General features: G+C 37.9%; 1 protein-coding gene across 16 annotated transcripts in view; it reads right to left on the reverse strand.

Annotated features, from left to right (window-relative positions):
• Positions 1-27,200, reverse strand: part of LOC105472791 (uncharacterized) — a 611,252-nt gene that overhangs the window by 280,140 nt on the left and 303,912 nt on the right. For 12 of the 16 annotated variants that reach the window (XR_011622751.1, XR_011622752.1, XR_011622750.1 and 9 more), the window contains one exon: positions 1,518-20,032. The exons of 3 other annotated variants lie outside the window; for them this stretch is intronic. The gene's annotated coding sequence lies outside the window, so the exon portion shown is untranslated. Of the gene's footprint in view, positions 1-1,517; positions 20,033-27,200 lie in introns of those variants that run through there. One more of the 16 variants, XR_011622744.1, reaches the window with a different exon arrangement.

Raw genomic sequence — 27,200 nt, forward strand, 5'->3', positions numbered from 1 at the left:
CTAACTAGATTACTTGTTTATGTAGTAGTATAGCAGCTTCCCTTTAAGGAATGTATAAGAATTATATATTGCTGTTAACAAATTAATAAGATTTTTGTTTTTCCTAGAGTTTATAGAGCCCTAGATGACTATTGGGAAATTCCTTCAAATAGTAATCTAAAATACGCTTCAGTAAAGTGACTCTTGTCAGTGGCAATAGAGCAGGTCATTGTTTATGATTATTACCAAATTTTTTACATTTCACTGAATTATCTTACCATCAGAAACAACTTATCAAAACACAGCAATACCTGCTGAAATACACTTTTTTAATCTATTAATTCATAAGTTGTATAAAATGGTGCATCTATTTTGTAATTTTAGATTAATACAACCATAACCATTGGTTTATTTCTAAAAACAAAAAAATGCTTATTTTTTAAAAAATATTTATTATTTCTTAAAATAGCATGTATTTTTTAATGTAGTCTGTTGAGCACATCTCATATTTAAAATATTAGATTTCTAAAAGAGATATTGAGCTAAGTGAAACTATTGCCTGGAGGAAAATGGGGAGAGAAAATGGAAAAGCAAGTAGAGGTACTAACATGAACCAGGAAAAGCTGAATCACATCTACCTGCAAATGACCTGAGTATCACAAGTGTTCCTCAGTTAGAAAGCAGGACATTGATAGGGTATCCTATCAAGATGGAAAAGGAGAGCATCTAAACTACAAGTTTCTGACATAGCTGTTGACAAAGGTTTGAGCAATAAAGCTTTACTCCAGAAGGCGGCCTCCGTGGTGGCTCAAGCCTGTAATCCCAGCACTTTGGGAGGCCGAGACGGGTGGATCACGAGGTCAGGAGATCGAGACCATCCTGGCTAACACGGTGAAACCCCGTCTCTACTAAGAAATACAAAAAATTAGCCGGGTGAGGTGGCGGGCGCCTGTAGTCCCAGCTACTCGGGAGGCTGAGGCCGGAGAATGGCGTGAACCCGGCAGGCGGAGCTTGCAGTGAGCTGAGATCCGGCCACTGCACTCCAGCCTGGGCTACAGAGCGAGACTCCGTCTCAAAAAAAAAAAAAAAAAAAAAAAAAGGAGGCCTCAACCTTCATGAATGGCCCCCAAAATGAAAATAAGCATATAAATCAGCATAGAAGATTATGTGTCAAAGCCAAGTTTCGCCAAAGTTAATGACTGCATTTAAATGTGGCTATTGAATGTGTTCTTGACAAATGAAAAAGAATACTCTGAATTTTTAAAAATGGGTATAAATAGATGCTTTTCCTAAGAGCTAGTCTGTATCTAGAGAGAAGACAGAATCAGAACGTGGCAGAAACAGAAATCTCTCTACAATCCCAATAAGTGAATTTTATTAAAAAAAATTGTTTTTTCTTTTCTTTTTTTCTTTTCTTTTCTTCTTCTTCTTTTTTTTTTTTTTTTTTTTTTTTTTTTTTGAGACAGAGTTTTGCTCTGTTACCCAGGCTGGAGTGCAATGGCATCGTCTCAGCGCACTGCAACCTCTGCCTCCCAGGTTCAAGTGATTCTCCTGCCTCAGCCTTCTGAGTAGCTGGGATTACAGGCGCCCGCCACCACACCCAGCTAATTTTTGTATCTTTAGTAGAGACCGGATTTCTCACTGTTGGCCAAGCTGGTCTCAAACTCCTGACCTCAGGTGATCTGCCCGCCTTGGCCTCCCCAAATGCTGGGATTATAGGAATGAACCACCGTGCCCGGCCCAAATAAGTACATTTTAAATCACTCTCAAAGCAACCTACTGGAATGACATTATCAAACATTCATCAGGTACACTTAAGATGAGAGATGTGAAAAGAGACAGCATGCTTATAACTCATCAGCTCTCAATATAATTAGATTTTGGTTAAACTGTAATAAGAACATTGTACTGCATTAATTCAGCTTTATTTTCTTTTTTCTTATGTCTTCAGTAGGAATTTATTTTGAAAAAGCTGTACACAGCTTGCTCATAGGTGTTAGAGAATCACTGTGGTCAAAGGTTACAGGAGGCAAAGAAATTCCCATTCTAGATGCAGAAAAGCCTGCAAACTGAGCAAGATACATGTAAATGCAAGATATCAAAAACAGGTCTAGGAGTGGACGGTGACCCCTTTCTACATGTTATTCAGCTACTGCAATATATGTTAATCAAGTTGAATAATATATGTCATTCAAACCTACTAAACATCAAGCTACAATGAATGACACTGTGAATATATTTTTCATTGCTCCTCTAATTATGTCTTTAATATCGATTTTGACGAATGGAACTAGAGAGGGCATAAAAATATCTGTATTGCTCTTGAGACATACCCCGTGCCAACCAGGGCGTCACTCATGTAATAAACCTTTAACAAAAGTCTGTTGAATGAGTAACTGAGTGGTACAAATTAGTTGCAATGCTGTGGTAATTACACATCAATCACTAGCATATTCACTTTCCTAAGTGCCGATAGACTAATAATAGGTATTTCAAATTTCACATGTCCAAAACTGATTTCCGTTTTTTCTCAACCATAATATTATCCTCCTGCAGACTTTCCCATTTCAATCATAAACATCTCTATCCTCTCTGTTTCTCAGGTTCTACCTTCAAAATAGATATTTATAGAACCAGTTCCTTCTCACCACCTGCACTGTTACCATTGTGTTCCAAGTCTCCATCACCTCTCACTAAGATTATTTCCATAGCTTCTTGGCTGGCCTTTACTTCCATCCTGTGCCATCTACTTTTGGCATAGCCACCCAATGTGTTCCTCAAAAAACCTAATTCAGATCATGGCTTTCCTCTCTTTTAAGCCTCCATTGGCTGCCTTACAATGGCCTTCAGTGCCATAGATGATTTACTCTTGAGCTACATGACTAAGTAACATTATCAAATATCCACCAAGCGAAGTTAAGATGAGAGAAATGAAAAGAGGCAGGATACTCTGTAACTCAACTGCTCTCAATATAATTAGATTTTGATTGAAATACACTGAGAAAATTGTATTCTGTTAACTTGGATTTCCTTTTTTCTTCTGCTCAGCCTACCTCTTATTACTCCTCCCTTTGCTTATTCTTCTAGAAACACAGTGGCTTGTGAACCATTTCTTAACCATGCCAGGTATGCTTCCAACCCATACTTGCTGTTTTCTTTTGCGTGGAACCATTCTTCCCATCATTATTACCATGGCTCATTTCCTTGTTTCCTTCAGGACTTATTTGACTTACTACTTAAGTTTTCCATTTTCTAGCATTCCTGATCTTCTTTTCCTGTTTTATTTTTTTCTATAGCAGTTACAACCATCTAGTGGATTTTAATATACATCTCCCCTCACCCATGACAGAAAGAAAACTACAGGAAGACAGGTATGTTTGTTAATTTTGTTTACTACTATACCTCCAGAACCTAGAACAATGTCTAACACATAAGAGACACTCAATGAGGCTGGATGCGGTGGCTCACGCCTGTAATCCTCGCACTTTGGGAGGCTGAGGTGGGCAGATCACAAGATCAAGAGATCGAGACCATCCTGGCCAACATGGTGAAACCCCGTCTCTACTAAAAATACAAAAATTAGCCAGGCTTGGTGGCACGTGCGTAATCTCAGCTACTCGGGAGGCTGAGGCAGGAGAATCACTTGAACCTGGGAGTTGGAGGTTGCAGTGAGCCGAGATCGTTCCACTATGCTCCAGGCTGGTGACAGAGCAAGACTTCGTCTCAAAAAAACAAAAAAGGATACTCAATGAGTATTTGTTAGATGAATGCATGAATGTCAGGAAAGCCTAATCGCCATTACTCATTGTATTGCTATATATAAGGCAATGATAATTTCTTTGGCTCATCCAGAAAGCTTTAGCAAGACTGGTAACAATCCCCAGAGAAGAATTCATGAACTCCATACTGCCTTACAAAATCCTTTTCTTGGCTTCTCCTTCTTTTTTGTCACTCCTCTTTGGCTTTTCTCTTCCCTGTGCTACCTCCTAATAAAATTCCTTGCTTGAATGCTGTCCAATGCAAGGCTCACAAAAATAAGTTAAACAGATCTTTCCAGACAACTAGTGTTTTCTACTATCCTAGAATTTCACTGCAATACAGTATATTTCTATCACACTACCTTTGAATGAAATCTTTATCCTCCTGTAGGCTCCTGAATATTCAAAAAGTCATCTTCTGTATGAGTATGTCTGCTTTGAGTAGACATAAATGACCAGCCTCTGTGACTATTTTCTTTTTAACAATAAAAGAAGAAACAAATGCAATGGACAATTATTAGACAACGGACAACTGATTACAATTAAACAATGGACAATTTATTTTAAAAAAGCTCGCTTGCTAACTCAGTAATTCTATGACACACAGTTTTCATCTCATTTTATTATGTTAAAAAATAGAATAACACGATAACACAGTAAAACCCTGTTTTGAGGCATCACTATAGTATAATTATGGATTTAGTTATATGGCCCACTACCTCATATCCCCGATGTATCATATAGCTCAGCATATTACACAATTCGTCAAGGGTAAAAATTATTTTTCCCAATCTAGGCTTAATTATATATTGAGTATGCCACTGAAAAGTTCCCCTACCATCATCTGTTCTCAGCATAAGGGGGACAGTGTTTGTACATTGAGAAGTTATTGGTATTGCTATTATTTTTAGCAACCTATCATCATGCACCCTCGGAGGTGAAAACGTAAGTTGACAGAGATGACAAGGGACCCTTCCATGTACAGAAAGAGCAGAGTGTCTGTGGAGCTACATATACTCAAGAGCTATGAATTACTTCAAGAGAATCCAATATGTACTAAGCAAAATTTAAAATTGAACTGTTCACTGCAATGTCAACAGTTGTAAAGTAATGTCCCCCATATTCATCCATTTTTACGCTGCTGATAAAGGCAAACCTGAGACTAGGCAACTTACAAAAGAAAAAGGTTTAACTGGACTCACAGTTCCATGTGCCTGGGGAGGTCTCACAATCTCCCCACAAAGCAAGGAGGAGCAAGTCACATCTTACATGGATGGCGGCAAGCAAAAAAGAGAGCTTATGCAGAGTAACTCCCATTTTAAAAAACCATCAGATTTCATGAGACTTAATCACTACCCGGAGAACAGTGCAGGAAAGACCCTCCCCCATAAGTCAATCACCTCCCACTGGGTTCCTCCCAGGACATGTGGGAATTGTGGGGGTTACAAGTCAAGATGAGATTTGGGTGAGAACACAACCAAACCATATCATCCTGTAAAGAATAATAATATCAGTAATAATAGCAAAAATATATAGTAATGATAGCAAACAGTAATAGATGACATTAAATTAGCACTGCTACATGCCACTGATCTAATTATTTTACTTGTAATAATCCATTACAGAAATAATTCTTTGCAGGATCTGAATTTTAGGGGAATACGTGTCATGAAATCTGAGGATTTTTTAAAGATTACCATGCTCCCATTAGGCAAGGGAACACTCATTGTTGTTCTTGTCTTTGCCTTCACCTAAGAAAATAATGAAGCGTGGTAAATAAGGATAAGAAGAAATTCATTTATTTATTTATTTTCCTGAAATACAAATGAAAGGTCCACAATAGAAGTTAGGAAGAGAAAAAAAGAGGGGAAGGGTAGATATTTCAAGGACATAGATAACTAATGAGCTAATGAGCATTAAATCACTACTACATGCCAGGCATTGTATTAAGCATTCTACAGATATTTCATTCAATCATTATAATGTCAAGTGAGGTAAGGATCCATTATCCTCTTCATAGTGAAGAGAAAAAGAAGCAGTTAAATATCTTAACTAAGGTCACACAGCTAATAATAAATGGTGGAACCAAAACCATAATCCTGTCCTTCTGACTTCAGCACATGACTCTTAGCTCTCAGGCATATACTACGAGCATTTTTAATCTTTTAATTTAAAATATTTTTATTTTTATGTGTTTCCCTATGGTATTGAGCAGTAAAGCTTTACAGTAAAAAGAGACTACGTGGTTTTCCTTTAGGGCAACTAGGAAGCAGGGAAACAGCATTCCATTTCCACAGTCTACTTTGTAGAGCGAGACCAGACAGCAGATGACAGTAGAAAAGAAGAAAACAAAACAGCATCATGTTTTTAAAGACCTGTTATAAATGGATAAACAAAGGAAAAAGCAAGAAAAAAGGAAAAAGTTTTCCTGCTTTGTTATTTCTCTTTTATTTATTTTGTTGAAATTCCGAAACTTATCCTATTTTGAGTATTATTACTTGCACTTGAAAACATTACATAGATGATCTGTTGGAAGATTAAGACTATGAGTATACAGTATAGCCACATAAGATGAATTAAATCCCTTATTTGTAACCATGAAAGAAACTATGTTTTTATTTTCTTTTTTTGTCACCAACTCAAAATGCAAATACACACACTCATACACTTAAATTTAGTAAAGAGAAAACAATGATAAGAATGGATTGCAGCTCAAATATCTACAAATTTCTCATGACCTTAAATAATTTGTGAGCACAAAAGTATACTAGTACTTGGTTACACTTCAGGAAATATTTAAAAATATTTATTAACAGTGATTTATTAATATTTCAGAACAGAAGATAATTGAATGTGCTATAGATTCTATTTATTTTCTATTAAATCCAAATAAGATGTATTTTCCATGAAAACTAGGTCTTACACCGTATTTGAATTTAAATCCTGGGATCATATTAATGCAGAAATTACAAGTGTGTCATTTAGCACATAATTTCCCCAAATGGAGACATTTTACTGAATAACAAGCTGCTAAACTGAAGGTACAGCATATGATAAAAGCAGTTGGAGTCAAATTTTCCCCCAATGAAATCAAACAACAAATTGTGTTGATTCAATTGTGAACTTATGGATTATAACATGAAGGAATGAATTTTTCACTTTCCTGTTACACCATTGCCTTTATTTCCAATCCAGAATTATAGAGGAGTTGTAAGGCAATTAAGGGTGTTACACAGGGCTTTTGGGTGCAGCACTGGAATTTTAAAACTGGTTTAATGGCAATTTTTGATAAGTAATGTACTGTAATATACCTTTTAAACTCTACATGGACTTTAAAATCTTTTATGGAAAATTCTCAAGTTTCCATAATAAAAAAAGCTCTGCTTTCTTTGGGGAATATTTTTGGGAAAAATAACTCAGTTCAATTTTCATGGAAAAAATACCTAAATAGTAGTATTGCTGTTCAAATTTTGTCACATTTCTTTTTGTGGGTCTTTTGAAGTAAATGAACAGGTTTATGTAAACATTATGATTTGGCTTCTCCTAGATATTAGAAAGAAGCAGTGTGTAAGTAGTGACGTACTTGGGCTTTACGTAAAGAAATTGTGCCATTTTTTCAAGCCAGATATAGCTTCTGTATCAACAAATGGAACACAAATCTTTAGTCTAGGACTTAGAGTTAGGGGGAAAAATGGAAAAAACAACTATATCACTTAAATGAAGTCTTTGTATCTTAGGTTTGTTTACCAGAGTATTACGTATATCTAATGCTACTAAAATTATGATGTTATCATATATTCAAGTTAATTCAATAAGTGATGGTTATCTGTAGTAATCATAGAGAAAGGAACTATTACTATTAGGGACCTGTGGGTACAGGACCCTAATAGTAAGTTAGAGTAGAGGTAAGTATCTGAGCAGCCCATTCTGGTTTCCTGTGAAATAGCAGGTATGCGCCACGTATTTGCTAAGCACACCAAGGTGTAAGAATGATATACATTGAGAAGTTTGAACATTATTACATCTTGACAGCAGTTATGAAAACTGTTAAATGAAGGTTCTTATGGTGCACTTAGAAATCACTCTTTAATCCAATATGTGATTTTCATTTCCATTAAGATTCCACCCACATATACTAATGTCTTCTTAACTTTCTGTACAATTCCTTGGCCTTTTAATATAGTATCTTAGGTTATGTTAGTCTTTACTTTCTATCTGTTTACTTATAGGACACATTCAGTTACCTGTTAGTCACACCACAAACCTTTGTGCAGACACTTGGAATCTATTCCTAATTGTTTTCAGTTGATTTTCGCGGAGTCAGCTATATAAGAGCCACTGTAATTAATGCAGCTGATTCCTATGGTGAGCTGCGAACATCGGTCTGTTTGAAAGTCTCTTTTTGTGCATTTACACACAAGTTCTTAAGCAATGATGACAGCAGTACCCTAAAGATTAAAAAAGAAGAAGGAAAGAAAGAAAAGAAAATAGTATGTAGAAAAGCCAGGTCGAGTTTATTCCATGGCATAGTCATTTTTAAAGCAGGTAGTTTTTGAGAGGAAGGGTTTTGTTGTTGATGATGATGATTTGTTTGCTTGTTTGGAGAAACCAGCAAAGTAGAACTCCAAAGTCCATCTTTTAGCAGTCTGGCTCAGGGTTTTCAATTCAGACACCATGTATGTGGGCTGACACTTTCCAGATCATTGAATGCAAACCATTAAAAAGAACTGTAAGTAGCCAGGAAATAAGAAAACATTTTATGGCTCTCTAGAAGACAGACTGGGTGTCTGCTTCTGCATGCCCTTTTCTTTTCTTTCTTTCTTTCTTTTTTTTCCCTTAATCTCTAGGATAATGCTGACATCATTGCTTAAAGGTCTGAATGTGACTGAGAATAATCATTTCACACAAAATATCCCCAACGGGCCTGTCATCTGGCAAACAGCTAGGAATATCTTTTGACATCTTGCTTTGCAGAACAGCAATAATCTCTCACCACCCATCAATTCCACATGTCTCATCCCCTACCCCTGGCGATTCTTGGCAATCAGCAGCCAGTGCCTGTGTAATAGCACTTCTGCCTGCTTCTAGTGTAGCGCTTCAAGCTGTCCTGTTTCTCAGAGAGTAGACACATTGCCTGAAATGAAATCTTGGAGGTACTGTCCACATCCTGTCAGTAGACAAAGGAATCTGAACCACTCAGACTGAAAATAAGGTGCAAGCGGTTATAATATAGATCCTCTTTACCTCGGGTACTTGCATACATGCTCCTTTGGCATATGTTTACCTCTATAAAAAATTAAGTTGTAAAATACATTAATGACATCATTGAGTTAGATAAAGAGGAGCAAAGAAAACAAAGAAGTTTCACATGATACATTTTGAATTTAGCAAAATATGGTTTTACTAGGAAACATCAATCAAATGTAGATGAAAATCAAATTCATTCCATATTTCTCCCCAGGAAATAATGATTAATAAATGAGTGAGCTTTGAATTCAAACAAACTTTGGTTAATGAGGAAAATAAAAGCTTTGACTGTAGGTAATGGTCTTGACATATATTTTTTCCCTCATTTCTGGAATAACTCTTGCCTCATGATTCATTGGATGAATAGTTGCATAATGGTGAGGAGATTGTGTGTATATTTTGAAGACTTTCATTTTCTTTTGTCTTCCCTGATTAGTCATGTCTATTATCCAGCTAGCTCTAAAACTCACATCCTAGTTGCTCATTAGTTTAGTTTAGTGAAAAATGATTTAAAAATTATTATTCTACCTTTAAAAAATCTAATAGCCATTATGATCGAAGAATAAAACCACTAAACATTATATTTAAGAAACATAAAAATCATATTTAATATAGTGGGAAATATTTCAAACTGGAAATGGCATAGATGAGAGATTTGTTTAAAACTTATATTTATTATGAAAGTACAAATGCCAAGCAGCAAAAATTGTTTAAAAGTCAGTTTAAAAGTCATATACACAGATATATCCAAACACTGTTGCCAACTGATATGCCTTGGATCTGCCCAAATCTCATTTTGAAGAAAAATTCTTTGATAATTACATAGCAAATTTCATAAAATGGGTTTTTAGCAATTTAAAAAAAGTAATGCAATTGGAAAATCCTCACTACATTTTAAATGTAGACATTTATGGGCAAGTATTAATAAAAAATATCAACAAGTTACAAAAAAAGCCGCACAATTTTATTGTATGAAAATTTGTTTTATGCACACATTATAATATTTCTTATAATATATATTCAGAGCACAAATAAGCATAGATATCTAGATGGCTTATTCATAAGCAAGTGATATGTATGTGTCACAACATAAATTTTATATTTGGTAATTTTTGCCGAATTTTCTCAAATGGGCATTGAAGTTAGTCAAAGTCAAACTTCAAATCTAACTTTTAATCTTACATCCATTTCAAAGATTCTACATACACACACACATTCTACATACAAACCCACACACATACACACACACACACACACATACACGCAGAAATGCACTTACAAGTTCCAGCCTTAGCCACTACTTGGGACAGCAGGCCTGGGCTGTTTGTGTGTGTGTGTGTTGTGTGTTGTGTGTGTGTGTTTGCATGTTTGTTACTTTTTTTTCCCTCATTTCTTTTCTGTTTCTTACCCACTCAATGAGCTGCAAGAGAGGTGGGTTGGGAGGGAAAGGGGCACATCCTACCTCACTTGTACATTGACACAGGAGCCGTCAAATGTCACTTCTCTTGGGGGTCAGTTCCTCTTGCTGACTATCTCCTGGCGGTGCCTTTCAGGCTCCTTGGCAACCTCTCCTCTGAGCATTGCCGTACTGCAGTTTTCTGAGGCATTCCCTCCGCAGCAAACATCCTGCCACTCAGCCTCTGCTCCACGTGCATATCAACGTGCAGCCCCCCACTTGGACTTGCTTAGTCCCACCTAGTGGCCGCCTTGAGTTGGGTTCATAGTGAAGGCTCTGCCTTTTCTTTTGTGTACTCCCGAGCCTATGTCCTGCCAGAAGTGTAAGTTCTATTCCGACACTTGAATAGATAGACACTGGTTTCTACTTCCTGGGCCCCGGGGACCCACAGTTAGTTCTCCAAAGCATCCTCTCACTGTGGTCCGCAAAGCATTCTCTCACATCATCCTTCTACCAGGGGTGGATTAAGAAGTAGAAAGTATCCACTTCTTTCCACTTCCTGTTAGGCATACATGGAAAACAGTACCTACAAATTCAGCAAATCTGGCAGATGATATTCTAGTATTTCTGTATAAAATATATGCAAAAAATCTAGTTTTTGCATGATAGTGAGAATAATGGATAATATCCATTGTAACCACCCATTAGACAGAAAAATAGGTAGATATAGCAATCTACACATATAAATAAAGAGATAGATACATAGATATATAGATATATAGATGACAGGCATATATACACAGATATATTGCAAACACTGTTGCCAACTGATATGACTTGGATCTGCCCAAATCTCATGTCTAATTTTAGTCACCATTGTTGGAGGTGGAGCCTGGTTGGAGGTGTTTGGATCATGGGGATGGATTTCTCATAAATGTTTTATCACCATCCCCTTGGTGGTGTCCTTGTGATAGTGAACGAGTTCTTGTGAGATCCGGTTGTTTAGAAGTATGTGGCACCTCTCCCCCACCCCCACCCCCACTACCTCTCTCTCTTGCTCCTGTTCTCACCATGTAATGTGCTTGCTCCCTATTTGCCTTCCATTGTGATTAGAAGCTTCCTGAGGCTTCCCCAGAAGCAGAAGCCACTGCGCTTCCTATACAGCCTGCAGAACCATGAGCCAATTCAACCTCTTTTCCTTATAAATTACTCAGTCTCAGTTATGTATTTATAGCGATGCAAGAACAGCCTAATACACCAACTGAAGATATGTTTTGTTATTAATGACTTGAACATTCTCAACTATTCATGGCATTTAACAATGCTTCATTACAAAAAATGGATTTAATTTTTTACATTTTATGTGCTTTATTCATGATAAATGAAATGTGCTTTATTCATGATAAATGTATGGCTTTATTCATGACAAATGAAAACTTGTTCTTTTCATTTGTTCTTTTTATCATGAATAAAGCACATGAAATGTACCTTTCATGTTACAGACTATAACGTTTATATTGCAGGCTTTCTTCCCTTCCTGCCCTTAACCTCCCCAACCATAAACATCAATAAAGAAAAGAGAAAGAGAAATGAATTAGCAATGTGCAGTAGGTGGAAAAGGTAACAAGTTTTTTTCATGGCCAAGTCTAAAGTCATTTTGAGTTAATTAGACACAAGCTACTACTAAGCCAATAGAGGACATATTAAGTCTTTAAAAATATGAATTGTGATTTTTCTACACTAGATTTCTGTTGCTTGATTTCTCATTCATGACTAAAATTGTTAGACCTGTTAAAATATGAAAACACTTGGGAAAAGAATCCCAAAACAATTGCTCCTGAAAAGTTACCATCTTCCCTGCAAGTTTCCAGTGAGTTGAGTTATTCTCATTGCAGCACGAAGGACACATAGACCCACAGTATCAATCCTTCTGTTTGTCTTTCCATTCTCATTTTCCAGGCTATTGCATGCAGCAACAATTCAAACGTTTTTGGGATACCTTCATTAGCTATGGCTTCCAAACGTTTGGTTAAAATAGTAAGCTAAGCTGACCAAGCAACATTTTGGCCTTTTCGTTTTATTGGGCACACTGGTCATTTATTGCCCCTCCCCCACTCTATTCCCCTAGCACCAGCGCCGAGCATTCCCTGGATGGGGATTTGGCTGTCTAGCTAGTGGCCACTTCACTGCCTGCCACACATCTGTGCCCTTGGAATCGGGGGCCTTCTCTTCATTTTAGGGCACTAGAAATATTTCTGCCAAAACTCCGAAAGTTGTTTCTTTCTTTTCTATTCTTCTCTTTTTTTTCCTCCTTTTTCTTTTCTCTTTTTCTTTTTTTAAGAATTTCTGAGAACAATATAAACTACACACACATTTGATTGTCAACAGCTGACACTACTAGGAAACATATGTGTAAGAGTATATTTCAAAGGCCTTAATGCATCTCCTAGCTCCATCTCTGACTCTATAGTGTTGTAGAAGTCGCTTAAATCTCTCATCCCCTGTCAACTTAACTGCCAAATGAGACCAGTTATAGAACTGTGTGAGAGGAGAAAATAGTTGATATAGATGGAAGAGCTTTGGAAATTCTGCACTCTCACATATGCATTGTATTAGTATTAATATTAAGTCAGATGGCCCCTCATCTATGACTGACCAAGATGCAGGGTACATGAGCTAAAGGAATCCAATTCCAAGGCTGCATTGCAATGGATTTTATACAGGCTAAGAAAAAACAAAGATGTTTTTAAGCCTCTATCCTCAGATTCAAACAATAAACAAAAAATGATAATAGCCCTAACAATGTCCTGGGTTAATATTTTATCCCATAAATCAAGATTTCAGAACTCTTTACCCTCTAAGAGATAGAGATTGAACACACCTTTATAAGCTTTGAATTTCATAACTTCTAATCTATGCTCATAACCTGGAAAATGTCATCAAACTGAATGCCCACATGAAGAGGTACTTTTAGGACCTGCCAGTGACAGTTTATACACATATCAGTCCCTTTTCAAATGTCATTTCCATTAGTATCTTACATCAGAATTACAAGTGAAATGAACACGCTGTAACCTAGTATTTTAAAAGGTTATGTTGAAGGAGTAGAGAGGCTTAAATTAATTTTCCCTTTTCTCATCCAGTAGGCCTTTACTCAATAGGATTTCCTATAATTCTATCTTAATCCATGTCTCTGTGGATGAACCAAACAGACCACAACATAGAAGAGCCTGCCAAAGTGGCTTCCTGCCAGCAGCCCTCTCTCCTCTTTAAGATAGACTTCGGCTTAATGATTGTACAGTGATCCAAATCAATGAAGAAAGCAAAGAACAGACACGTATCTCATTATCTTCTGCAAAGATCTATTTGTTTAGCCATGTGCAAATATTGCCCTAAAATGGTAAGTTGGTTAGCACATATTAATCATTTACTAGATCTATTCAATTCCTAACATGAATGATAATTTAATATGCAGGGGGTGTTGCATGGCTGTTTTTGTTGCTGGGGACTTGATATAGGCAGAGAATAAGCAGAAAATGATTTAGAATATCCAGTGGAATCCATCATTATCTTTTTGAGACTATTAATTAGCCAAAGATTGTAAAAGTATTTTCTAGCAATACTAGTTAAATGAAGTAGAAAAGTTAAATGAAGGCTAAAAGCCCACACAATGCTATCATGCTCTAAGAATTGTTCTCAATTATTGGAAGTACATATATTATAGAAGCTCAGTATGGATTTCCAAATGAACTGCTTCACGTGAATTATTTCATGCCATAATCTTATCCTTTCCTACACTTTGGCAACTGTGGAGAGGCTGGAAAAGACTGTATTATTTAATTTATTCTGAGGTCAAAATATAATTATACTTGGGTAAAAGGTATTAGATGTTCATCCACTGAATATTTATTACAGCAAATTTTCATACTCCATAAAACATAGGATATTTACATCTAACTTTTATCTTGATTGAATTCAGCATTAATAAATGTGAATTTTCTTCACTGAAATATTATTTGGGCTGTGAATATTCTGGCAAAAACCACCCAAATGAGACTAGGTTTTTATCAACTTATAATGGATAGGTTGATTTTGAAAAACTTATCTTTTTAACTATCTACAAGGAATTTAGAAAATGCAAAATATCTTATTAATTTGAAGGTTGGTATAGTAGATTCACTTTCACTCTTTCTACAGGAAACTTTTTCAGAATATGAATCAATAAAATAAATAAAAAGTGTTTACTTCTGTATCTTACATAGAAATTATTACTAAGGTAGGAATGAATCCTCTCTTAATAGTCCATACAATCACTTCTTTCAATCACTTATATATTTACCAAGAAAACTAAAAATCTTATACTTTGTATATATGAAAGACTGTTAAAGTATGAGATATACCCATATTGTTATTTAAGAAAACAAAACTAAATTATGAAAAAATAATCAACCTTGTGATATTGCCCTATGTAAAATTTCTTCCACTTCACAGTCTATAGACTACAGCTTCCCTATAAAAAACTCTAAGCTCTTCACGATCTTACCTACAAATAAAAATATCTCCACATTCATCATTACCTTTTTCCTATTACCTAAAACGAAAGTATTCTCTGGAAATGTTGCTCTTAATACTCTTTCCCTACTGATACAAGAAGGAATGTATCTTCTTATAATTCCAGCCCAGCCTTTTGAGAGGCTGATAAAGGAGGATCACTTGAGCCTAGGAGTTCAAGACCAGCCTGGACAACATAGTGAGACCCCCCATCTCTACACAAATTTAAAATGTAACCAGGCATGGTGGTGCATTCCTGTTGTCCCAGATACTCAGGAGGCTGAAGTGGGAGGACTCCCTGGGCCTGGGAGACTGAGGCTGCAGTGAGCCATGAGGGTGCAACTACACTCCAGCCTGCACAATACAGTGAGACCCTGCGTCAAAAGAAAAAAAGAAAAAGAATAGCCACCAGGCAGGCTGCAACCCTTTATAAGAAACCAATCTCTCCTTTCCAAATTTATGAATCTCATCCTTCTTCAACTGACAGAATCCTCTCAGTTTACATGCTGCACATATTTTTAAAAATTCATGGAAATTGACATTTCTTTTTCATTCCTTGGTATCTATCCCTGTAACTTAGAAATCAGCCATGTGTGTCTATTATGCAATTTTCTGTATTTCATCGTGTTTTATAGGTATTTGTGAATTTATATTGCCTTACTAAAAAATAGTACCCTTTTGAAAGCAGTCTCTTGCTATATATTGGGTTTGTATCTCACATAGTGTCACACATAGAATCCTTCATGTAGTGGAAACTTGCCATATGATGGCAAGAGAAACAGGAAGGCATGAAGACCCATTCATTCATATCACCCATTCAGTATCATCTTTTCATGGAGAATCATCTCTAGGCCATTTAGTGAACAAGACATTTCAGTGCTCAGTCAACTTCAAAGGCATATACATTCAACAACTAGATCAGTATTAGCTGAAGACAGTTTTCCAGAGATAGTTTAGAGGTACCAGTGCTCAGAGATCCTAAACAAGTATTTCTGAGGTGGAGTCCAGCAGACTACACTTTTAAAGAACTCCACATACTTTTTCAAAGCCTGTTTCACAGCAAGATTTTAGAACTAATGAATATTTTACATGATGTTTTCTTAAAATCTTGGGGTCTTAATATTAGCATGAAACATGAGTAAACTATGACTTGGAGTAAATAAATAAACTTGCCTAAGTTTTCTGAATTATAACTCACATCTGGACTTTGGGGTCAATACTACCTTTTACTATACCACAATTGCCTCCCATGGAAATACTTTTTTGTTTAATTATGTTTATGACTTTCTCAGGAGACACTATTCTAGATTGTGGGTTACTACACCAAGCCTATCTAACACTCCCCCTTTCTCCTAAAGTTTTGGTCAAGGTTTTATTTGCTTGTTGGTTTAATTCTCCACTGTGGCTTCCTTGAGCACACAGGGAATCTGTCTTTTCTTCCCATCCCTAATCTGAACCTGATCCTAATCCATTACCTGAGTAAAACATTTATATGAGATCCTCTTTTTCCTAAGGAATCATTTTGTATATCCAGTTTCTTCTAACCACTTAGTAATAATTTAACCAATTCTCCTGGCCAACATTTGAATCAAAGTGATATGACAAATTAATTCACACTAACCTGCTAATGAATACAAAGAAAATATAGCCTCATTCTCCAAAAATATATAAGAATTCAATGTGCTTATAAAAAATTGAAGAAAGTACAGTCATTGAGTGACAATAATTTTGCCTAGAAGAGGCATTTAGTACCATTTATACTTATAATGCAGCTAACAAAATTTTGACTGGTGTATTAATATCCAGAGAAACAGAAACATGTAAACACACACACACACACATATATACACACACACAGATGTGTATGTATATACATGTGTTTATATATACACAGATATATATATACATATATACATATGTGTATGTGTATATATATAGGCACATACAGCCTATTGATAAATTTGGAGAGAAAGAGAGAGAGATTTTAAGGAATTAGATTACAAAATTGTGGGAGCTGGCAATTCCAAAATCTGAAGTATAGGCTAGCGGGCTGAAGGCCCAGGTAAGAGTAGATGCTGCAGTTTGAATTTGAAGGCAGTTTTCTATTAAGGCCTTCAACTAATTGGATGAGGCCTACCAACATAATGGAACATAATCTGCTTTGGAATGTAATGGAATGTAATTGCTCAAACTCAGCTGTTTTAAATGTTAATCTTATCTAAAAAATATCTTCATAATACATGCAGAATCATGTTTGACCAAATATGTGGGTACTGATGCCTAACCAAATGCACACATAAAATTAACCATAATACCTGGTAATACATAAAGAAAATTCATTATGCAAATCAAAATAATCTGAGACTAAAATTAAGGCAATGTATCCTTACAGAGTGTTATTGTATCTCATCAGTCAACTTACATAAAATGAGACTACTAGGACAGGACAAATGAGAAAACCGTAGTATAAAGAAGTAACATTTCATAATAACATTTCACAAACAGAGTTCAGGGGCCTGCAGGATCAGAAACTCAATTATGTAATGATGGTTTTTTTGTGTGAGATTTGAAAAGCAGCATTATAATTTTTTCCAGGGTATCTATAGATCTGAATTTCATAGGCAAACTTCTAGCAGCAGCAAACATGTGCATTTGAATGTATTCTAGACAAGAGACCAGAGTAAAATATAATACAAATTTCAAAGAAACTAATATCTAGTTCTTTGAAAAATGCCATAATGCTTCTACCCCTCTCTTTTCTCTATATCTTGTGTATATACACAAGATACTTAAAGGAACATCAGTGTGTTCTTTCTTCAATCACCTTACACAATTTTATGCTGGTCTTCTTTTACTTTTTCACACACAAACACACACAACTACACACACACCAGTGTTTTCGAAGCATGTTACTATTGTATGGGGATCTCGATAGCTTGCTTGCTTACGTAAAAGCTATGCTAAACTTAATTTATCTTGAGGATACTGGAATCTGTGAGAGAGTGAGAGAAGTTCTTAGATATTATGTTTGGCTTAATTTTTCAGTTTGTAAAACAATCAGAACCCCTCAGCGGCTCTAGGACTGATAGAATAGAGATTTGGACACAGAGAAGTCTTCAGGAAACGTACACCTAGCTGGAGCTGAGGTCCAGCACTATTACAGATGGGGGACATGTGTCTAGTCTCAAGTAGGGGGATTGGCCAAGGAAAACTAAGTCAGACAACAAAGTTAGGATTTCAGGCACAGTGATGTTATGGGATCCTTGCAGTGTCGCTTTTCTGGCCTGAAACCTCTGTCCAGTGGTGCCTTTTACTGAGTTTTGCTCGGCCCGCTGGGCTTGTTCCACCCACTCGGCCTGGCAGGCGGTGCTTGGCTCAAGCTACTAGCCTGTATCCCATGCCTCCCAAGGGTGAGTTAGGCATGGAGTGGTGAGGGGTGTGTCAGCAAGTGTGAGGTCCAGCCTCTATGCAGTCTGACCCGTCAGCTACTGCAATGCAGGCAGCACCAGGTGTTGGCACAGGTGCCAGCTCTCTGCAAGGCTGCAGCTGGACAGGCACCCCACAAGCAGCTGGCACTGGGGAATGTGGTGGTACCCAGAAGCTCTGAGATGCCAGGAACCGCAGGGCCTCAAAGAGGGACTAACAGCCCTGGCTCAGGGAGTTCCCGTGTCTGGGATCCTACAAGGGCTGCAGCTCTTCTCTGCCTCTCTTCACCCACAACGAGGTGAGCAAAGGGCATGTTTCAGTCCTGTTTGTGGTACAGCTCTTCTAGACTTGCCATTCGGCAGGCCCCGAGTTCTTGTCCTGCAACCAGAAAGAATGAGGCACATAGACAAGTGGAGGATGAGCAAGAGGAAGAAGAGCTTTATTGAGCAGTAGAACAGCTCAGAGACCTGCTTTGGATAGCTCTTTTCTGTAGCCAGGGTGTTTGGACAAGTGTTCAGCCCTCAGCAGAGTGTAGAAGGCCCTGGGTTAGGTCGCTCCCCTGTGCAGACAGGTCTCCCTGGAGTGGAAGCTCCTCTCTGCTGCTGGTGGTCCCAACATTCTCCAGTTATCAGCAGAGAGTAGCTCCTCGTTCCTCTCTGCAGCTGATATCTGCTTCTCTGCTCTGTTCTGGCTGAGGCCTGGGATTCTGCGGGCCTCAGAGAGAGGAAAGGTATGCTGATTGTTGCATGCGCAGCCATGGGCAGGCCCACGTAAAAGCACCACGAGATCCCCCTCAGAACTAGCAGCAGGCCCCCAGGCTTCAGTCCTTCCCCGGCCTAAAGGCGGGGCTTCACTGGGGGCCTGCCTCCTTCTGTCATCCTCCTACTGCTGTTCAAGGTACCCAGGCTGCCTGACTTTGCTCCTATCTGCTGGCACGAAAAAAGGGAGAAGCCAGGCATCAAGAACAGACACTCTGGTGCCTACGAGGACAGAGGGGACTTCCTTGGCAAGAGGACAGGGAGGCCTTCCCAGGCCCCCAAGAGTGTAAGGATGCCTGAGTCTGCAGCTGCTGTTTGGGCAGCTGCAGCTGTGCGTGGGAGTGGGGCAGGACTCCTGCCTGCTCCACGGAGCAAGGCTGGGTATGCAGTCGTGGTTTGGGTGGCTGCGGCAGCACCCTGGGTGCTCCCACTCCAATTCAGAAGGGGCGGGGCTCCAGCTTGTCCCCGGTCCCCTGGCTCCACAGAGCATACAGCCCCCACCGCATCTCCCTGCTCCAGCCGGGTGACGGCAGTGGCAGGTTGTCTGGAGGGTTGCTACCGTCGAGGCACCAGGTGGAAGTAAAAGTAAGCCACAGTGCTTAAAGTGGTTTCAGACGGGACAGAAGCCAAATTACAAAAACATGGAGGCATAAGGTCAAAGATAGACTGTTATATCTTGATTTAACTATTGTATGAATTGAAAAAACTGTATGCCTGAGAAGATAGCAGCTGAGCCTGAAGATCTGAGTAAAATAAACCAGTAACTAGGAGAGAAGAAACAAGACAGTAGGAAACGAGGGGCCAAGACCTAAGTTAGGTGGCGAGTGCCCAGTAGCTCAGTCAAGTGGGTCAGTAACTGTGCAGGTCACTGTAGAAAATGTTGACTTCAATTTCCTCTTTAAAATCCTTTCTGGAATCTGTATTTAAAAATGAAACAACACTATCCTGAGCATTTTATATGGATAGAAATTTGTTTTCTTCCCCAGATATGTTTGATTTGTGTCTTAAGTTAAATCCTTTAGATATTTTGGTACCATAAACAGGAGTGCAGTTAGTACAGTGTATTTCGTAGACAATAGAAAACAGTGAGTATATTTTGCAAACCTAAGAAACTGTATTATAAAGTTTAGTGGGACTTGTGTATCCACCACATCTAAGTCTACTTAATAAAGATATAATTTGACACTACAGATGCTATGTAAGATATATAGTTCTAAACAACACACACACACACGCACACACACACACACACAGATGCAATCATAGTGCACTACAGCTTCAGACTCCGGGACTCAAGTTAACACGCTGTTTTCTCATGGTGCCTCTTTTTCACTGCCCATACCCCTTTGTAAAAATGTTTAGCAATATACTCTCAGCGACATATTTTTTCTATAGTTTCAATTCCATTCAAGATTAAATATATCAGTCAGGCACAGTGGCTCACGTCTGTAATCTCTGCACTTTGGGAGGCCAAAGTGAATGGATCACCTGAGGTCAGGTGTTCAAGACCAGCCTGGCCAACGTGATGAAACCCGGTCTCTACTAAAAACACAAAAACTTAGCTGGGCATGGTGGCAGGTGCCTGTAATCCCAGCTACTGGGGAGGCTGAGGCAGCAGAATCACTTGAACTCATTAGGCAGAGGTTGCAGTGAGCCAAGATCGCGCCACTGTACCCCAGCCTGGCCAATAGGAGCAAAACTCTATCCCCACCTCCCCTCCAAAAAGGTTAAATATATTGCTATTCATAAAACTACCTCAAATATCAAAACCTGTAATACTGTAGGTTTTGGGCATTCAGAAGGAATCCTGAGACCTCTATAAAATCTTAAATTCACAAAGCATGTAATTTTCTCCCTAAAATATGGACAAGACATAACGAAGTGCCACAAAATCAGGTGAAGATGTAGAAGCTTGGTGGATTGTGTGCATAGGCCTTGAGCTAATTCCCAGAAGCTCTTACGAGAGTATCACAGTTTCTCAGATTAGTGTCTTAGTAAAATTGAAATGAAATTCTAGGGTCTTTAATCACTAATTACAAAGAAAGTTATATATATGACCTGTAGATGTTTTAGGAATTTGGATTTTATACAATTTCTTGCTAATAGATCCTTCTATTCTTTTCAAGTAAAGCCCATTATCTTTATTAAAAAAAAGGTTTTCTCAGGAAACCCTTGTGTATTGTTGGTGGGAATGTAAATTGGTACAGCCATAATGGAAAGAAGGATGGAGGTTTCTCAAAAAAGTCAGGAAACAACAGGTGCTGGAGAGCATGTGGAGAAATAGGAACACTTTTACACTGTTGGGAGGACTGTAAACTAGTTCAATCATTGTGGAAGACAGTGTGGCGATTTCTCAAGGATCTAGAACTAGAAATACCATTTGACCCAGCCATCCCATTACTGGGTATATACCCAAAGGATTATAAATCATGCTGCTATAAAGACACATGCACACATATGTTTATAGTGGCACTATTCACAATAGCAAGGACTTGGAACCAACCCAAATGACCATCAATGACAGACTGGATTAAGAAAACGTGGCACATATACACCATGGAATACTATGTAGCCATAAAAAAGGATGAGTTAATGTCCTTTGTAGGGACATAGATGCAGCTGGAAACCATCATTCCCAGCACACTATCACAAGAACAGAAAACAAAACACCGCATGTTCTCACTCATAGGTGGGAATTGAACAATGAGATCACTTGGACACAGGAAGGGGAATATTACACACGGGGGCCTGTTGTGGGGTCGGGGGAGGGGCGAGGAATAGCATTAGGAGATATACCTAATGTAAATGATGAGTTAATGGGTACAGCACACCAACATGGCACATGTATACATATGTAACAAACCTGCACATTGTGCACATGTACCCTAGAACGTAAAGTATAATAAAAAAATTTTTTTTCTTTAAATAGAGACCCGGGCGCGGGTGGCTCATGCCTGTAATCCCCACACTCTGGGAGGCCAAGGTGAGGGGATCACTTGAGCCCAGGAATTCAAGACCAACCTGGCCAACATGGTGAAACCCCATCTCTACTAAAAATACAAAATTTGTCAAGGCATGGTGGTGCTTGCCTGTAATCCCAGCTACTTGGGAGGCTGAGGCATGAAAATCGCTTGAACCCGGGAGGCTGGGGTTGTAGTGAGCCAAGATCACGCTAGGGTACTCCAGCCTGGGTGAGAGCAAGACTCCATCTCAAAATAAGAAATATTTTAAAATTAAAAATAGAACTACTATATGACCCAGCAATCCTTCTACTGGGCATATACCCAAAGGACATGAAATCGGTACATCATAAAGATATCTGCACTCGTATGTTCACTGTAGCATTATTCCTGATAGCCAAGATATAGAAACAACTTAAGTATCTGTATATGAATGGCCAGATAAAGATATCATGATACATATACACATGCACATCATATAATGGAATATTATTCATCCTTTAAAAAAAAGAAGGTGATCCTACCATTTGAGACAACATGGATAACCTGGAGAACATTATGCTATGTGAAATAAACCAGGCAAACACAAAAAAACACTGCATGATCTCTCTCATGTGTGGAATCTAAAAATATGTTCAATAAACAGATACAGACAATAGGAACAGCAGACCAGAGACAAAGGGTTGGAGATAAGAAGATACAGGGCAAAGGGTATAAAATTGCAATTACTTAGGATAACTGTATTTAGGATCTAATGTACAGCATGAGGACTCTACCTGGTAATAGTGTATGCTAAGAGAGTAAAGTTTAAATGCTCCTAGCCACACACAAAAGAGTTAACAATATGAGATGATCGATATGTTAACTGGCTTGACAGTAGTAGTTTTAACTATGTATATGTATATCAAAACACTAATGTTGCACACTTTAATATATAAAATTTGCAGGACAAAAAAGTCCTGCAAATGTTCCTCATGCTCTTTCTACTTCTAGTTCACAGGTTCCAAGATAACCAGATGTCTGAGGAATGTTGAAGATTTGAGTGATGCCAGTGCCTCAGTCAGCCTGGAAGACTGTATGGAAGGAGGCTGCCTGGCCACACACACTGTTATGTCCCTCTCTCCCTAAAAAAGAGACACATTTTGCCTTTGTGCAAAGCATTACATACATGTGGTCTATGTGTTCTGTTATTTAACATCTAATAATGTTGATGACATTAAAATATACTCGACAATGATCCTTGTAAATCATTATTATTCTGCCTTCTGTAAGATAAGAATTATGGGCCAGGTATGGCACTTATGCCTATAATACAAACATTTTGGGAGGCCCAGGCAGGGGGATCACTTGAGCTCCGGAGTTAGAGACCAGCTTGGGCAACATAGTGAGACCTCATCTCTACTAAAAATAACAAAACAAAAAAAGTTATGATAGTGACACTGCACCCCAGCCTAGGAGACAGAGCGAGATCCTGTATCCAAATAAATAAATACCTAATATAGGAATTATCAAATTCAACATATACTAATTATTTTCATATCCATTTATGGAAAATAATAATGTGGGCATTATTCTTAAAAGGGATTCTGGAAGTGGCTTCTTCAATTAAGTATACTCAAAACTCATTCCCGCTTACTACACAAATCAAAGAGGAATTGAAAATGTGTGTGATTCCCACTAAATTATTTTCCTTTTGTATGACTTGACATTACTGTCTTTGTGGAGTGGCTGAGAAATGTCTCCTTCTTGCCTTTGTCTTCAAAGGCTCTGCCAATGTGAAGTACAGGAGAGAAAGGCAAGAGCAGGGTCCACTAGTGGAATCATCTCAGCCTTATTCCCCAGGGGAAAACACATTCTTTTTCACTTTCCTGAGTTGCCTCATATGATAAACATGATTCTTACATTTCCCAGCAATGCCTTCTGATTGCAATGTAGTTTATGCCACTTGTTTGCCTATTTCTCAAATATAAACACACACACATGTACCCACATTTGGCCTTAGCCTTTCTAATTCCACTCTCATCAGAACATATTGCACACCTGTAAACATTCTTAGGTCAACTCCAGTAATCAATCCACATTCGTGTAACTCCTGCAGAATAAAGACCATTGGAGACCTTCAAGACTGACTTCTCATTTAAAGCATAAGAAAACAAGACCCCAACGTGTCAGCTGCAGAACCACAATAAGGACCCAAGTCCCGTGTCTTATTGTTCAGTGGTTTTTCTAAGTCACTGTAAAATTTTTCTACATTCCTGGCCTGAGAACCAAGGTACCTTTTGCTTATCTATTCAATTAAATTCAGTAGTTGGTAAATGTGAATAAAGGAAATCAAAATATTATTGAAGATTATTTAGATATGGCTGAGAAGTGGGATGAGCAAACCTGATCCACTTTAACTTAGAGATTCAAAACATGAACTTAACTCAGTTGCAATCAACAGCCTGACAGTAGATGCAAACATACAAGTAAAGAACCCAAATAAACAGAAGAAACTAACCTGCTGTCTACCTTAAAGCACTAAATATAGAGCTCCTGTCATCCTGTTTCTTCCTGATTTATAACTTCAAATAACGGGTCAAGAAAAAAGCTACATGTATAAAAAGATGAGATCTGTGTTTCAATCCAAATCTTTCTTTCAATAACCCTGCTACTTGAAACCATAGAAGGAGATAGGAACTTCCTCCCTTGTTTCTTTTTTCTTTTTCAAAACTACCCACTAATCTTTTAATTAAAAGTGAATGACGGAGAGATGGCAAGTGAGCAGGAGAAGCTGAGGAACACGGCTCCCTTATGTATTTGCACAATGCTAATCAGTCTTCACATCTTACAGGGAGATCTGTATTAGTTACACGGAATCTAATCTGTTCTACTAAAGCTGATTCCTTAGGCTGCCATGCTTAGCTCTCGTTCATTATGCTTATAGACACATTTTGAGAAAATACATAATCTAGAAGGGAGACTTCTAAGAAGGTTTTATATACTATATGATGCTAATATTTTAGATAATGTTTTACGCTAGTTTAGTCTTCGTGTATTGAAAGAACTCTAATTTTCCTGGAAGTCCCCAGACAGTACATTTAATTAATCTTACCTCTCAATTCAACAAGTTGCCTTTTATATGAGTCATGAAATCAATCTCTTGGTAATAATATATAGTGACATCCAGGCATGTATGATGCCAGCAAGTTTTTAGTTTAAAGCTAAGGAAACAAAATGGAAACAACCTCTGTATAACAATGACTGAGAAGAGGTGGTGAGGGCTCTTTATATACAAGCCACTGTGCTGAGCATATTCCATAAGTTATTGCCATGATTCCATGTAATTATGTATTACAATTTTACCTTTGAAGAAAACAAGCCTCAAAAATGGCAAGCAGTTCACCCAACCACATTTAAATGTCTGTTAAGCTTCTGAGATACACAAGCTGTGAATTCTACCTGTATTCACTTCCTCTCTTAACTGCATTCTGTCTTCATTTACCTCCAAGCCCAACTGATGAGTCAAGGCATTGGATTTAATTCATTCACCCCAAAAATATTTATCACATGCTTATATGTGCTTGGCTCTCTCCCAGGTGCACAAGTCACATCAGTGAAAAAAATAAAAGAGATCCTCATCCTCATCAGGTTTATATTCACTTCCCAAGATCCGATCTCAATTTCCTTGCCATGCACTTCTTTCATCATAGAAGCCTTACAAAAATCCCCAATCCGATTGACTCTAATTCTGTGCTTCGTATTTGTCACCCTCGCATGGTAAAACCCACAACTGTGCTTGCCAGATTTTACCGTAAATTACTAACCATAAACTTCAAGTGGTCTGTTAGTGATCAGCACCAATGCTTTAATAGTTGCCTGCTCCTTTGACTCTTTCACGTTCCTAAAATGTTTTCCATTTCTTCTCTATCTCCTTCCTGTATCTCCTGCCCAATTCTCATCTCACCTAATGACTTTGGCTCTTATTATACAAAGACAATGGTAAAAATCAGAAGAGTACTTGTATAAACTGCTACCACAAAAATCATCACTCCACCTGTATCTCTCCTGACTCTTGACCATCCTTCCTACCACTGTGGAGAAATGTTTCCATGCATTTTGTTCTCGGTACTGCTGAAGATTTTTTCCAGGCCTCTGTCCAAGGAAGGCATCTCTTCACTAGATCCCACTTGTATCATTCTAGCATTTGCCCTCATTTTCTCCCATATCAGGAGACTTTCCAATTTTTCCCTTTTTAAAAGATAATTCCCATAAATTTACAGCTATAATAGATAATAGGAAAAAATCCTCTCTTGATCCAAGGTCTCCTTCCATTTCCTGCTCCATTTATCTCTTTTTCTTTACATTAAAGTTTCTCCAACTGTTTCCAGTTTCTCTCACACAATTCTCTCCTTGATCTAGTCCTGAAAGGCTCTCAGTCCTACGACTTCAAAATGAGATCCTCCACCCAGACCATCATTGATCTCAAAGTTGCTAAGTTCGGGTCAATTCTTGGTACTTGTCTTACTTGACCTCTGTGGTGCTTAAATTAGCTGATTGCTTTCCTTCTTGAAACACATTGTACAGTTTATTTCCAGGATGCCGTTTTCTTGATTCTTATCATAAGATTCTGGTTAGGTTTTTTTTTTGTTTGATCTTTCTTAACTCTCCAGCCTTTGAAATTTGGGATGCACTAAAACTCAGTCCATTGATATTTCCTTTTAAAAATACCCATTGCCCTACTGAACTCATCCGGTCTCATGTCTACACACATGATTTTGTAATTTATATTTCCACGTTTAAATGCCTACTCCAAATATTTGCTTGGATATCTAAAAGGCATCTCAAATGTAGCATGTCCACATTTGATCTCCCTCATACTTCCCTCTTCTAATAAAATTTTGAAGTCTCCTTCTCAGTAATGGTAAATACTCTCTACGGCCATATCACCATGAACATGCGCGATCTCGTTAACAATGGCAAATACTTTCTTCCAGATGCTGATGTGGAAAATCTCTTCAAGCCATCTTCACTTTACGCCTGCATCATTGCAATATCCTCCTGAGAAGCTGCTCTTCTTTTTTCACCACCTCCAACATCAGTTCTTAAAACAGCAGCCAAAATGATTATTTTAAAATGAAAGTTA

Source organism: Macaca nemestrina, chromosome 4, assembly GCF_043159975.1.
Source record: "Macaca nemestrina isolate mMacNem1 chromosome 4, mMacNem.hap1, whole genome shotgun sequence".
In the NCBI taxonomy this organism is placed as follows: Eukaryota; Metazoa; Chordata; class Mammalia; order Primates; family Cercopithecidae; genus Macaca; species Macaca nemestrina.